Below are 13,847 nucleotides of genomic sequence, written 5' to 3' on the forward strand. Positions count from 1 at the left end.
TTAACGAAATAAAACCATAGTCAAAATGCCCAGTGGTGTTTCTTTTCTCCATAATCCAGCTACTTTCATTTTTAGAAGTGTCTTTCTGGAGCATTCACATTTAACTGATGGCCTTTTACTTCAGGCAAGCAGTCTTCCCAGGTGAGTGAGGGCTGTTTTCATGATTTGGCTGAGGCTTTGCTTTTGTCCTGAATTCGTTTGTGACATACATGTTTAGGTGAGTTTTCCAGTTGGAGGAGCCCAAGGAGTAAATAAGTCAAACTATTCCTACTTTTGTCAACCAAACATCCATTAGCTACAATTTACAGTATGGCTGACTATATATATAATACATTTTTAATAACACTCCTAGGAATTTTGGTGAGCCCTAAATGTGTTCAAAATGCTTTGACTGGAAGAAATTTACTTTTTCAAGTTCTCCACAGATAAAGTAAATCCCAATTACACAAATACTTTAAAAAGGCAAATTCATATCAGTCACATGAGGCCATGCCTTAAAGAGCTTACCCTGGGAAAAAAATGTAAGTAAATTAGTAGTCTTGCACATTTATGAATTAAGTACAACTTTTCTTTATCTTTCTCTTTGGCTCTTAGAGAACCTCAATTTTCTCATCCTGCAGAGCTGTTTTGAGGATTAAATGAGATAAGTATTCCCAATACCCAACACAGTGCCTACTGCACAATACAGGCTAGAGTGGAATCAGGCAGGGAATTGATGTTGCCATGTGAGACACGCCTACACCTGGGCCTCCCTTTCAGGAGAGAAGAGAGTTCTCAACAATAATCCAATAAGGAATTTTTCCAATCCCCTTCCTTTTGAGTTCACAGGCATTCCAACGACTTTTCATTCAAAATACTGTAGACTTCTGATCATAGTAAATTTCACCAAGAATATTACCTTGAAACAAACAAAAATATTACTGTAGGGTAAATGGCAGAGTTTCAAAAATCTCCCACCAAGCCTTAGGCCATTTACATACCAATGGATGTTTCAGAGCTTCTGGTCTATCTGGGGGAAGGGATGGAGAAAAAACAGCCATTCTCTCCTCCCCTCTGTTCCTGATATATAATTGGTCTGGCATTTGCCAGTCACCAAGGACCTGCCCATGGAGTTCCTCCCAGAAAGGGCAGGTGGCAAAGGAGAGTGTGAGCCCTGGCCAGAGAAAACTGCGCTGGGCCTGGCTAGCAATCCAAAGCAAACTGTGAGCAATAAAAATGGTTTCTCCCAACTTACCCTTCCCCTTGTTCTCCTTCAGTTTCTCCGGATTCATAGGGGAATTTGTTTCGAGAGCAGAATCTCCTTTTGTTCCAGAGCTATGGCTACCTTGAGAAAAAAATCAAGCAAGCAATTACCGTAGTTGAAGGGGAGGTAGAGCACTCAAGGGTTTTCTGGGAACTGGCAGTAGTCTGGATCTGGGTAGTGGCTACATGTTTTGACTTTATAATAATTAAACTATACATTAATGTTTTATTCACTTCTCTGTATGTGTGTCATATTTCACAGTGGAAAGGTTTAAAATGAGATTGTGTATGTGTGCATACATATGTGTGTCTCAAACAATTACTTCTTGGAGTTTAACAGAATTCATGTTTTTCAGACTGCTTTTAAACAGGTGAATCAAACAGGACTACTTCTGTTTGAGCCAAAGATATTAAAAGACTATCTGAGATCACATTCCTGTCTGAGGTAGTTCCTGATAGAGTCTAGTGCTTAGTACTAAGCTCTCCTAAGTGTTTAATTTTCTTCTTACTTCTCCAGACTTTCTTCCAAACCAGGATAAGCACTTTACACCATGTTAATATTATATAAACTAATGAAATCTTAAAGATCCCACCTTTGTGCCATTTACATGAGAAATGTCTAAAGTTGGAGGTAAAGTTTCAACACAATGGTTAAAAGTAAGGATTAAACAAAGGACAATATCAGCAGAACAAGAAGGCAACCTACAGTATGGGAGAATATATTCATCAATGACTCATCTGATAAAGGATTAAGGTTGAAAAAATATATATAAAGAACTCTTATGCCTCAACACCCAAAAACCAAATAACCCTTTTTAAAAAAATGGGCAGAGGACCTGAACAGACACTTCTTCAAATACATTGTGGAAAGCAGTATGGAGGTTCCTCAAAAACTAAAAATAGAAATACCATTTGACTCAGGAATTCCACTCCTAGGAATTTACCCTAAGAATGCAGCAGCCCAGTTTGAAAAAGACAGATACACCCCTATGTTTATCTCAGTACTATGTACAATAGCCAGGAAATGGAAGCAACCTAAGTGTCCATCAGTAGATGAATGGATAAAGAAGATGTGAGACATATACACAATGGAATATTATTCAGCCATAAGAAGAAAACAAATCCTACCACTTGCAACAACATGGATGGAGCTAGAGGGTATTATGCTCAGTGAAATAAGCCAGGCAGAGAAAGACAAGTACCAAATTATTTCACTCATCTGTGGAGTATAAGAACAAAGAAAAAACTGAAGGAACAAAACAGCAGCAGACTCACAAAACCCAAGAATGGACTAACAGTTACCAAAGGGAAAGGGACTGGGGAGGATGGGTGGGAGGGGAGGGATAAGGGGAATAAGGGGCATTACGATCAGCACACATAATATAGGGGAGGCAGTATAGCACAGAGAAGACAAGTAGTGATTCTATAGCATCTTACTACACTGATGGACAGTTACTGTAATGGGGTATGTGGAGGGGACTTGATAAGGGGGGAATCTAGTAACCACAATGTTGCTCATGTGATTGTATATTAATGATACCAAAATTTTAAGAAAAGAATACAAATGGCTAACAGGCACATGAAAAGATGCTGCACATCAGTAATCAGGGAAATGCAAATCAAAACCACAATGAAATATCACCTCACAGCAGCTAGAATGGCCACTATCAAAAAGACAAGAAATAACAAATGTTGGCAAGGATATGGAGAAAAGGAAACCTTACTACACTGTTGGTGAGAATGTAGATTGGTACAAGTGCTGTAGAAAGCAGTATGGAGGTTCCTTAAAAAACTCAAACTAGAAATACCATACAATCCAGTAATTCCTCTTCTAGGAATTTATCTGAAGAAAACAAAATCCCTGATTTGAAAAGATACACTCAGCCCTGCATTTATTGCTGCATTATTTACAATAGCTAAGATATGGGAGCAACCAAAGTGTCCATTTCTAAATGAATGGATAAAGAAGAGGTGGTACATATACACAATGGAATATTGCTCCACCATAAAAAGAAAAGATAACCTGCCATTTGCAGCAACATGGATGGATCTAGAGGGTATTATGCTCAGTGAAATAGCCAGGTAGAAAAAGACAAATATCATATGATTTCACTTATTTGTGGAGTATAAAAACAAAGCAAAACAAAATGAACAGAACAGCAGTAGACTCATAGACACTGAGAAGTCACTAGAGGTTACCAAGGGAGAGGGGTTTTTGAGTAGGTGGGGAATGGAGATTGAGGGGAATAAAGGGGCTCATAAATTTGCAATCACAGAAAAACTGAAGGAACAAAACAGCAGCAGAATCACAGAACCCAAGAATGGACTAACAGGTACCAAAGGGAAAGGGACTGGGGAGGATGGGTGGGTAGGGAGGGATAAGGGGGGGGAGGAATAAAGGGGGTATTATGATTAGCATGCATAATGGGGGGGGTGGGAGAAAGGGGAGGGCCATACAACACAGAGAAGACAAGTAGTGATTCTACAACATTTTGCTATGCTGATGGACAGTGACTGTAAAGGGGTTTGTTGGGGAGACCTGGTATAGGGGAGAGCCTAGTAAACATAATATTCTTCATGTAATTGTAGATTAATGATAACAAAAAAAGAAAAAAGGAAAGAAAAGGGGGATTACTCCCTGATAGGATAAAACTAACTGTAAATCAATGATTAAAGCATGCTTTAAATATCCTTAATTTTGATCATTTAAAGGGTGTCAGATGATCAGCTAAGGAAGTACATTTTTCTGATAATATTCCTTTCTCTTAAAAAAAAAAAAAGAAAAAAGCACTTCCTGTGTGGTGATCTCCAATAAGTTCTTCACAATGATATAAAGGGCATATCAAAGTGTGGGCAAAGGGTTTGTTTGTGTTTATACAGAGGATCAAAGCCTAATTTGGCTACCCAGAAAACGAATTAAGAACTTCCAACATCAACAATCTCTGGAAGAGTCATTCCAGAAGATGAACATCAAAAGTCTTCAACAAAGATCCTGGCGCTGTTGCAGTTGTAGCTGCATTCATCCCACCAGTTCCTGGACTTGCCATTGGAATGAAGAAGGAGATATCTAAGCCGGCCTGTGCATACAGTAAAACAACAAATTTGACTGGATCTATTCTGTCGGAACTTAACCAAGAATTAGGAGAAGTGCAAGTTGCAGCACTCCAAAATCTTGCGACTATAGACTATCTACTGTTAAAAGAACATATGGGATGTGAACAGTTCCCAGGAATGTGTTGTTTTAATTTGTCTGATTTTTCTCAAACTATTCAAAATCAGTTAGACAATATCCATCATATCATTGATAAGTTTTCACAAATGCCTAGGGTGCCTAACTGGTTTTTTTGGTTTCACTGGAGATGGCTAGTAATTGTAGGTCTGCTTTGGTTATGTAGCTGTATTCCTATTATGTTAATGTGTGTACGCAATTTAATTAGTAGTTTAAAACCTATAAATGCTTATGTTACTCTACAAGAAGATATGTCAAAGAAATAATCAATCTTCCCATGTTTTCTTCCATCTGCTACTTCTATAGATTTTCTTCTTCCTTCCTAATTACAACCCTTAAATAGAATTCGTGCTTCATAACAAAATTACTGAGTATCATAATTTTTCCAAGTGCTAAAGATACCTCAAGACAAATGCTGGGCATAAAAGCCACAAGGCATAAATCTGCAAAGAAGTAAAAAGCTAACCTTTTCAAACAATAAGGCTCCCCTCTCACTTACCAACTTCACATTTCCCTGTATGGCCCCGGAAGATGACTGGTTAGCCAGAGACGGGTAAGATTCCTCAAGGGAGGAACAACCTAAAACAGGCACAGTTGCAGGGGGGCCATCAGGTGAGAAATTGGGGATCAACAGAGGTGAGGCTTAGAACCCCACCCCCCCTGTTTTGAGAGAAATCTTCTGCATCCGTGGATTTTTTGTTGCCCTTGTCTAGCTTGGATTAATACTTAGTCTATAGGCACACACCTGATCATCTGCATTTGCCCTCTTACAGCACTAAACTATGTTTTCTACCTTTATCTTGCATCTACCTACTTCAGCATTTTATTAAAAATAATAATAATAATAACAACAATCATAATAAGGGAGAAATGTGGGATTCACATATAAATCAAGTATAAAAATCAAACGAATATTCATATTTGACCTGATTGTTTATAGTTCATAATGCGTGATCAAAACCAAAAGTTTCTGTAATGACTGCCCTTGCACTGTTCACCATGTAAGAACTTATTCACTATGTAAGAATTTGTTCACCATGTAAGAATTTGTTCATTATGCTTCAGAAGATTGGAGACTGTTGAGAACTAGGCTTGGGGTTGATTAATGATTGTGCATTGAGTCCCCTATACAGAATTTTATTGTTGTTAACAACCATTTGATCAATAAATATGAGAGATGCTGTCTCAAAAAAAAAAAATTTGCAATCACAATATAAGTTAGTCACAAGGATGGTAGTACAACATGGAGAATATAGTCAATGATTTTGTAACATCTTAGTACATTGACAGATAGTAACTGCACTAGAGTGGTAAGGATTTAATAATATAGGTAACCGTTGAACCACTGTGATTCATATATCAATGATTATATGTCAATGATACTTCTATTAAATAAAGTTTTAAATCACAAAAGTTTGCCCCTTAATTAAAAATACAGTTCCTCATTCTGAAAATGATTTATTGTTATCTTTTATTAAGATCAACTTTCTATTTTGAAATATACAATATTATTTTGTGATGTAAATGTATTTTCATTTTTCTATTAGTAAAAATAATACGCCCTCATGATTTAAACTTTAATGAAAACACTGATGCAGTTTAAATTTTTAGAATTTTAGTACTAGAATAAAGACTTGGAAATGAAAAAAAAAAGGATTAAAAGAAGACATATTCGAGGTGGAGCCAAGATGGTGGCGTGAGTAGTTCAGTGGAAATCTCCTCCCCAAAACATATATATTTATGAAAATACAATAAATACAACTATTCCTAAAAGAGACACCAGTGGATACGGTACAACAGCCAGGCTACATCTACATCTGCGAGAACTCAACATCACATGAAGAGGGTATGATACAAGCCGCGGCCCGGCGGGACCCCACCCCAGAACCTGGCCAAGAAGAAAGGAGTTGGAATGGGGAGGGAGTGAAAGCCCAGGACTGCTAAACAACCAGCTCTAGAAATCCACACCCAGAGTGCAGACACACAGTGCACAGGATGCTGGATATTAGAGAAACGGAAAAGCAAAACCTGCAGGCAGGTCCCCGCAACTGGTGCCCCTGAGAAAAAAGAAAAGTGAGTGCTTTTTGCAAGTCTTAAAGACACAGGGACCCCACAGCTGGACGAACTCATCCTGGCACACTTAACCAGCAGCTGGGAATCCCTAACCTCCTGAGCAGCAGTGAAGCTCTGAAGCCCTGCACGGCAGTAAGCAGCTGGCCAGTCATTCCCCCAACTGGCACGGACCCCAACACACTGGCCCAGTAGTGGGAGACCGGGAGCATGTGCTGGGGGCGGTGGCGCCAGAGGGGACCGGGAGCAGTCCATGCGAGCCCACCATGGCAGCAACCTAGTGGCCTGGGAAAAGCCTGCATGCGCCAGCAGCCACAGCAGCAGAGGGGTCTGGAAGAGGCTGGCGCGAGCCCACAGCAGCAGTGACCGAACGCCTGGGAACGGCCTGAGCGCGCAGGCAGCTGCGGCACCATAGGGGCCCAGGAGAGGCCCGCACACACCTGCAGCAGCACCAAAGGGGCCCGAGTGCAGCCCACATGCGCTGGTGGCAGCGGCACCAGAGGGGCCCAGGAGTGGCCTACGGGAGCTGGCAGCAGTGGCGGAGGAGTGGCCCAGGAGCAGCCATGGCCCCAGCAGCCACATGGAATCCCAGACCAACACACAGCCACCCAGGCCAGACCCTAAGGCCACTGCTGGCACACAGCTGCCTGGAAGGGGTGCCACTTTCGCGGGGGAACTGACACAGGCAGCGGAGAAGGGCAAGGCATCCAGCAAGCAAGAAAGGACTTTCTTCTCCCAGCTGACCAAACCGCAACCTGTCTACAGCCACTGCTATCACCATGAAAAGGCAGAAGAATTTAGTCCAGCCAAAATAGTCCAGACAACCGCTGAGAGAGGATCTGCAGAGATAGCCCTAACCAGTCTCCCTGAAAAAGAATTCAAAATAAAAATCATAAACATGCTGATGGATCTTCAGAGAAATATGCAAGAGCTAAAGGAGCAAGTACAGAGGGAGACTACAGAAATAAAACAATCTCTGGAACAACTTAAAAGCAGAATGGATGGGATGCAAGAGGCCATTAATGAAATAGAAACCAGAGAACAGGAATGCATAGAAGCTGATGCAGAGAGAGATAAAAGATCTCCAGAAATGAAACAATATTAAGAGAACTGTGTGACCAATCCAAAAGGAACAATATCCGCATTATAGGGGTACCAGAAGAAGAAGAGAGCGAAATAGGATAGAAAGTGTACTTGAAGAAATAATTGCTGAAAACTTCCCCAAACTGGGGGAGGAAATAGTTGCTCAGACCATGGAAGCACATACAACTCCCAACAGAAGGGACCCAAAGAGGACAACACCAAGACACATAATAATTAAAATGGCAAAGATCAAAGACAAGGACAGAGTATCAAAGGCAGCCAGAGAGAGAAAAAAGGTCACCTACAAAGGAAAACCTTCAGGCTATCATCAGACTTCTCAACAGAAACCTTACAGGCCAGAAGAGAATGGCATGATATATTTAATGCAATGAAACAGAAGGGCCTTGAACCAAGGATACTGTATCCAGCACGATTATCATTTAAATATGAAGGAGGGATTAAACAATTCCCAGACAAGCAAAAGTTGAGGGAATTTGCCTCCCACAAACCACCTCTACAGGGTATTTTAGAGGGACTGCTCTAGATGGGAGCACTCCTAAAAAGAGCACAGAACAAAACACACAACATATGAAGAATGGAGGAGGAGGAATAAAAAGGGAGAGAAATAATAATCAGGCTGCATTTACAATAGCTCAATAGGTGAGTTAAGTTATACAGTAAGGTAGTAAAGAAGCTAACCTTGAACCTTTCGTAACCACGAATCTAAAGCCTGCAATGGCAATAAGTACATATCTTTCAATAATCACCCTAAATTAAATGGACTGAATGCGCCAATCAAAGGACACAGAGTAATAGAATGGATAAAAAAGCAAGTCCCATGTATATGCTGCTTACAAGAGTCTCACCTCAAATCCAAAGACATGCACAGATTAAAAGTCAAGGGATGGAAAAACATATTTCAGGCAAACAACAGCAAGAAGAAGGCAGGTGTTTCAGTACTAGTATCAGACAAAATAAACATCAAAACAAAGAAAGTAACAAGAGATAAAGAAGGACATTACATAATGATAAAGGGCTCAGTCCAAAAAGAGGATATAACCATTATAAATATATATGCACCCAATAAAGGAGCACCAGCATATGTGAAAGAAATACTAACAGAGCTAAAGGAGGAAATAGAATGCAATGCATTCATTTTAGGAGACTTCAATACACCATTCACTCCAAAGAACAGATCCACCAGACAGAAAATAAGTAAGGACACAGAGGCAATGAACAACACACTAGAACAGATGGACCTAATAGACATCTATAGAAACCTACATCCAAAAGCAACAGATTCACATTCTTCTCAGGTGCACATGGAACATTCTCCAGAATAGACCACATACTAGGCCACAAAAAGAGCCTCAGTAAATTCAAAAAGAATGAAATTCTACCAACCAACTTTTCAGACCACAAAGGTATAAAACTAGAAATAAATCGTACAAAGAAAACAAAAAGGTTCACAAACACATGGAGGCTTAACAACATGATCCTAAATAATCCATGGATCAATGACCAAATTAAAACAGAGATCAAGGAATACATGGAAACAAATGACAACAATAACACAAAGCCCCAACTTCTGTGGGATGCAGCAAAAGCAGTCTTAAGAGGAAAGTATATAGCAATCCAGGCATATTTAAAGAAGGAAGAACAATCCCAAATGAATAGTCTAACATCACAATCATCGAAATTGGAAGAAAAAGAACAAATGAGGCCTAAGGTCAGCAGACGGAGGGACATAATAAAGTTCAGAGAAGAAATAAATAAAATTGAGAAGAATAAAACAATAGAAAAAATCAATGAAACCAAGAGCTGGTTCTTTGAGAAAATACACAAAATAGATAAGCCTCTTGCCAGACTTATTAAGAGAAAAAGAGAATGAACACACATCAACAGAATCAGAAACAAGAAAGGAAAAATCACAACAGACCCCACAGAAATACAAAGAATTATTAGAGAATACTACGAAAACCTATATGCTAACAAGCTGGAAAACCTAGGAGAAATGGACAACTTCTTAGAAAAATACAACCTTCCAAGACTGACCAAGGAAGAAATGGAAAATCTAAACAGAAAAATTACCAGCAACAAAATTGAATCAGTAATCAAAAAGCTGCCCAAGAACAAAACCCCCGGGCCAGATGGATTTACCTCGGAATTTTATCAGACATACAGAGAAGACATAATACCCATACTCCTTAAAGTTTTCCAAAAAATAGAAGAGGAGGGAATACTCCCAAACTCATTCTATGAAGCCAACATCACCCTAATACCAAAACCAGGCAAAGACCCCACCAAAAAAGAAAACTACAGACCAATATCCCTGATGAATGTAGATGCAAAAATACTCAACAAAATATTAGCAAACCCAATTCAAAAATACATCAGAAGGATCATACACCATGACCAAGTGGGATTCATCCCAGGGATGCAAGGATGGTACAATATTCGAAAATCCATCAACACCATCTACCACATCAACAAAAAGGACAAAAACCATGTGATTATCTCCATAGATGCTGAAAAAGCATTCAACAAAGTTCAACATCCATTCATGATAAAAACTCTCAACAAAATGGGTATAGAGGGCAAGTACCTCAACGTAATAAAGGCCATATATGATAAACCCACAGCTAACATCATACTGAACAGTGAGAGGCTGAAAGCTTTTCCTCTGAGATTGGGAACAAGACAGGAATGCCCAATCTCCCACTATTATTCAACATAGTACTGGAGGTCCTAGCCACAGCAATTAGACAAAACAAAGAAATACAAGGAATCCAGATTGGTAAAGAAGAATTTAAACTGTCACTATTTGCAGACGACATGATATTGTACATAAAAACCCTAAAGACTCCACTCCAAAACTACTAGAGCTAATATCGGAATACAGCAAAGTTGCAGGATACAAAATTAACACACAGAAATCTGTAGCTTTCCTATACACTAACAATGAACTAATAGAAAGAGAAAACAGGAAAACAATTCCATTCACAATAGCATGAAAAAGAATAAAATACCTAGGAATAAACCTAACCAAGGAAGTGAAAGACCTATAGTCTGAAAACTACAAGACACTCTTAAGAGAAATTAAATAGGTCACTAACAAATGGAAACTCATCCCATGCTCCTGGCTAGGAAGAATTAATATCGTCAAAATGGCCATCCTGTCCAAAGCAATATACAGATTTGATGCAATCCCTATCAAACTACCAACAGCATTCTTCAATGAACTGGAACAAATAGTTCAAAAATTCATATGGAACCATGAAAGACCCCAAATAGCCAAAGCAATCCTAAGAAGGAAGAATAAAGTTGAGGGGATCTCACTCCCCAACTTCAAGCTCTACTATAAAGCCACAGTAATCAAGACAATTTGGTACTGGCACAAGAACAGAGCCACAGACCAGTGGAACAGAATAGAGACTCCAAACATTAACCCAAACATACATGGTCAATTAATATATGATAAAGGAGCCATGGACATACAATGGGGAAATGACAGTCTCTTCAACCGATGGTGCTGGCAAAACTGGACAGCTACATGTAAGAGAATGAAACTGGATCACTGTCTAACCCCATACACAAAAGTAAATTCAAAATGGATCAAAGACCTGAATGTAAGTCATGAAACCATAAAACTCTTAGAAAAAACATAGGCAAAAAACTCTTAGACATAAACATGAGTGACTTCTTCGTGAACATATCTCCCCAGGCAAGGGAAACAAAAGCAAAAATGAACAAGTGGGACTATATCAAGCTGAAAAGCTTCTGTGCAGCAAAGGATGCCATCAATAGAACAAAAAGGTGTCCTATAGTATAGGAGAATATATTCATAAATGACAGATCCGATAAAGGGTTGACATCCAAAATATATAAAGAGCTCACACACCTCAACAAACGAAAAGCAAATAATCCAATTAAAAAATGGGCAGAGGAGCTGAATAGACAGTTCTCTAAAGAAGAAATTCAGATGGCCAACAGGCACATGAAAAGATGCTCCACATCGCTTGTCATCAGAGTAATGCAAATTAAAACCACAATGAGATATCACCTCACACCAGTAAGGATTACCACCATCCAAAAGACAAACAACAACAAATGTTGGTGAGGTTGTGGAGAAAGGCGAACCCTCCTACACTGCTGGTGGGAATGTAAACTAGTTCAACCATTGTGGAAAGCAGTATGGAGGTTCCTCAAAATACTCAAAATAGAAATACCATTTGACCTAGGAATCCCACTTATAGGAATTTACCCTAAGAATGCAGCAGCCCAGTTTGAAAAAGACAGATGCACCCCTATGTTTATCGCAGCACTATTTACAATAGCCAAGATATGGAAGCAACCTAAATGTCCATCAGTAGATGAATGGATAAGTAGAAGATGTGGTACATATACACAATGGAATATTATTCAGCCATAAGAAGAAAACAAATCGTACCATTTGCAACAACATGGATGGAGCTAGAGGGTATTATGCTCAGTGAAATAAGCCAGGCAGAGAAAGACAAGTACCAAATGATTTCACTCATATGTGGAGTTTAAGAACAAAGAAAAACTGAAGGAACAAAACAGCAGCAGAATACGAGAACCCACGAATGGACTAACAGTTACCAAAGGTAAAGGGACTGGGGAGGATGGGTGGGAAGGGAGGGATAAGGGTGGGGAAAAAGAAAGGGGGCATTACTATTAGCAAGCATAATATGGGGGGATATGGGGTGGGCTCTACAACACAGAGAAGACAAGTAGTGATTGTATAGCATCTTACTACGCTGATGGACAGTGTCTGTGAAACCTATTACTGGGGGTCTTGGTGAAGTGGGGAGCCTAGTAAACATAATGTTCTTCATGTAATTGTAGATTAATGATACCAAAATATATATATATAATCTAAAAAAAAAAGACATATCCAGGAAATGCTCACCAAAAGAAAGCATCAGAGCTATGTTAATAATAAATAAACTAAATATTCCAGCTAATAGCATAAACAGAGATAGGAGAGACATTAGGCAATGGTAATACTATCCACCACGGTAATTTAACAATCATAAACTTTTATGCACCTAACAAAAGAATTTCAAATTATGTAAAGAAAAAACTGATAAAAACTTCAGGACAAATTGACAAAGTCGGTATATTATGGAAGATTTTAGTACTCATCTTAGCAACTGAGAACAAAAAAAAAAACCAGTAAAGTATTACAGACTGAAGCACCTCAATTTAATAAGCTTAGTATTATGGACATGCATAGGACATGAATTGTACTCAAGAATTAGAAACTAACATTGTTTCCAAGTGTCTGTGGAAAGAAAATAGATCTCAACTAACTGCAAAGAAGTTTTATTAAAAAGACTATGATCTCTAAACCATTAAGTTAAATTAGAAACCATATGAAAACTAGAAATCTTGTGTGTATAAATATTAAAAAATACTTCCAACACACAGAAATGGAAACATTTCAAAATAAACTGATAAAAATACTATATATCAAAATTTGTAGAATACAGCTAATACAGTACACTCAGGGAAACTTAAGGCTTTAAGTGCATATTAAAGAAAAGAGAAAAACTAAAAATTAATGATCTAATCAACTAACATGTGAAATTAGAAAAATAGCACAATAAATCCAAAGGAAGTAGAAGAAAACAATAAAGATAAAAGCAGAAGTTAATGAAATTTAAAAAAGACAATAGAACTAAGAAAGCAAAAAGTTGATTTTTTTTAAAACACTAGCTTTGGGCAGAACTAATCAACAGAAAAAGAGAAGAGGTATAAGTAAGAAATGTTTAGAGTGTTGCAGGGCAGAGGCATTACAGATACAGCAGGAAATAAAAGGATAATAAAGGAAATACGAACAACTTTGCATTGATAAATTTGAAAGTTTAGATGAGAGAGAAAAGCTCAGAAAGACACCAGTTATATCAGATTGATATGATTACAAAATGGTATAAATTGGAAATTCACTAAGAATTTTCAGGCTCACACAAAACAGGGTTATCTTTTATATAATCCTCCCAATATTGTCTGGATATCTCCTGACCAGAAAAAGGAGCATTGTCTGAGTTCTCCAGTTTCACACTAAGCTTCTGATGGTACAGTGAAATACAAATTAAACATTATTAGAATGGAATGGGAAAGGGCTAAACCTCAGCCCCTATCAACTATGGAAGGCAATAAGAGGTATGGGATCATATTAGATGTCTTAACAAAAGAA

The sequence above is a fragment of the Manis pentadactyla genome, chromosome 11, assembly GCF_030020395.1.
Source record: "Manis pentadactyla isolate mManPen7 chromosome 11, mManPen7.hap1, whole genome shotgun sequence".
NCBI lineage: Eukaryota > Metazoa > Chordata > Mammalia > Pholidota > Manidae > Manis > Manis pentadactyla.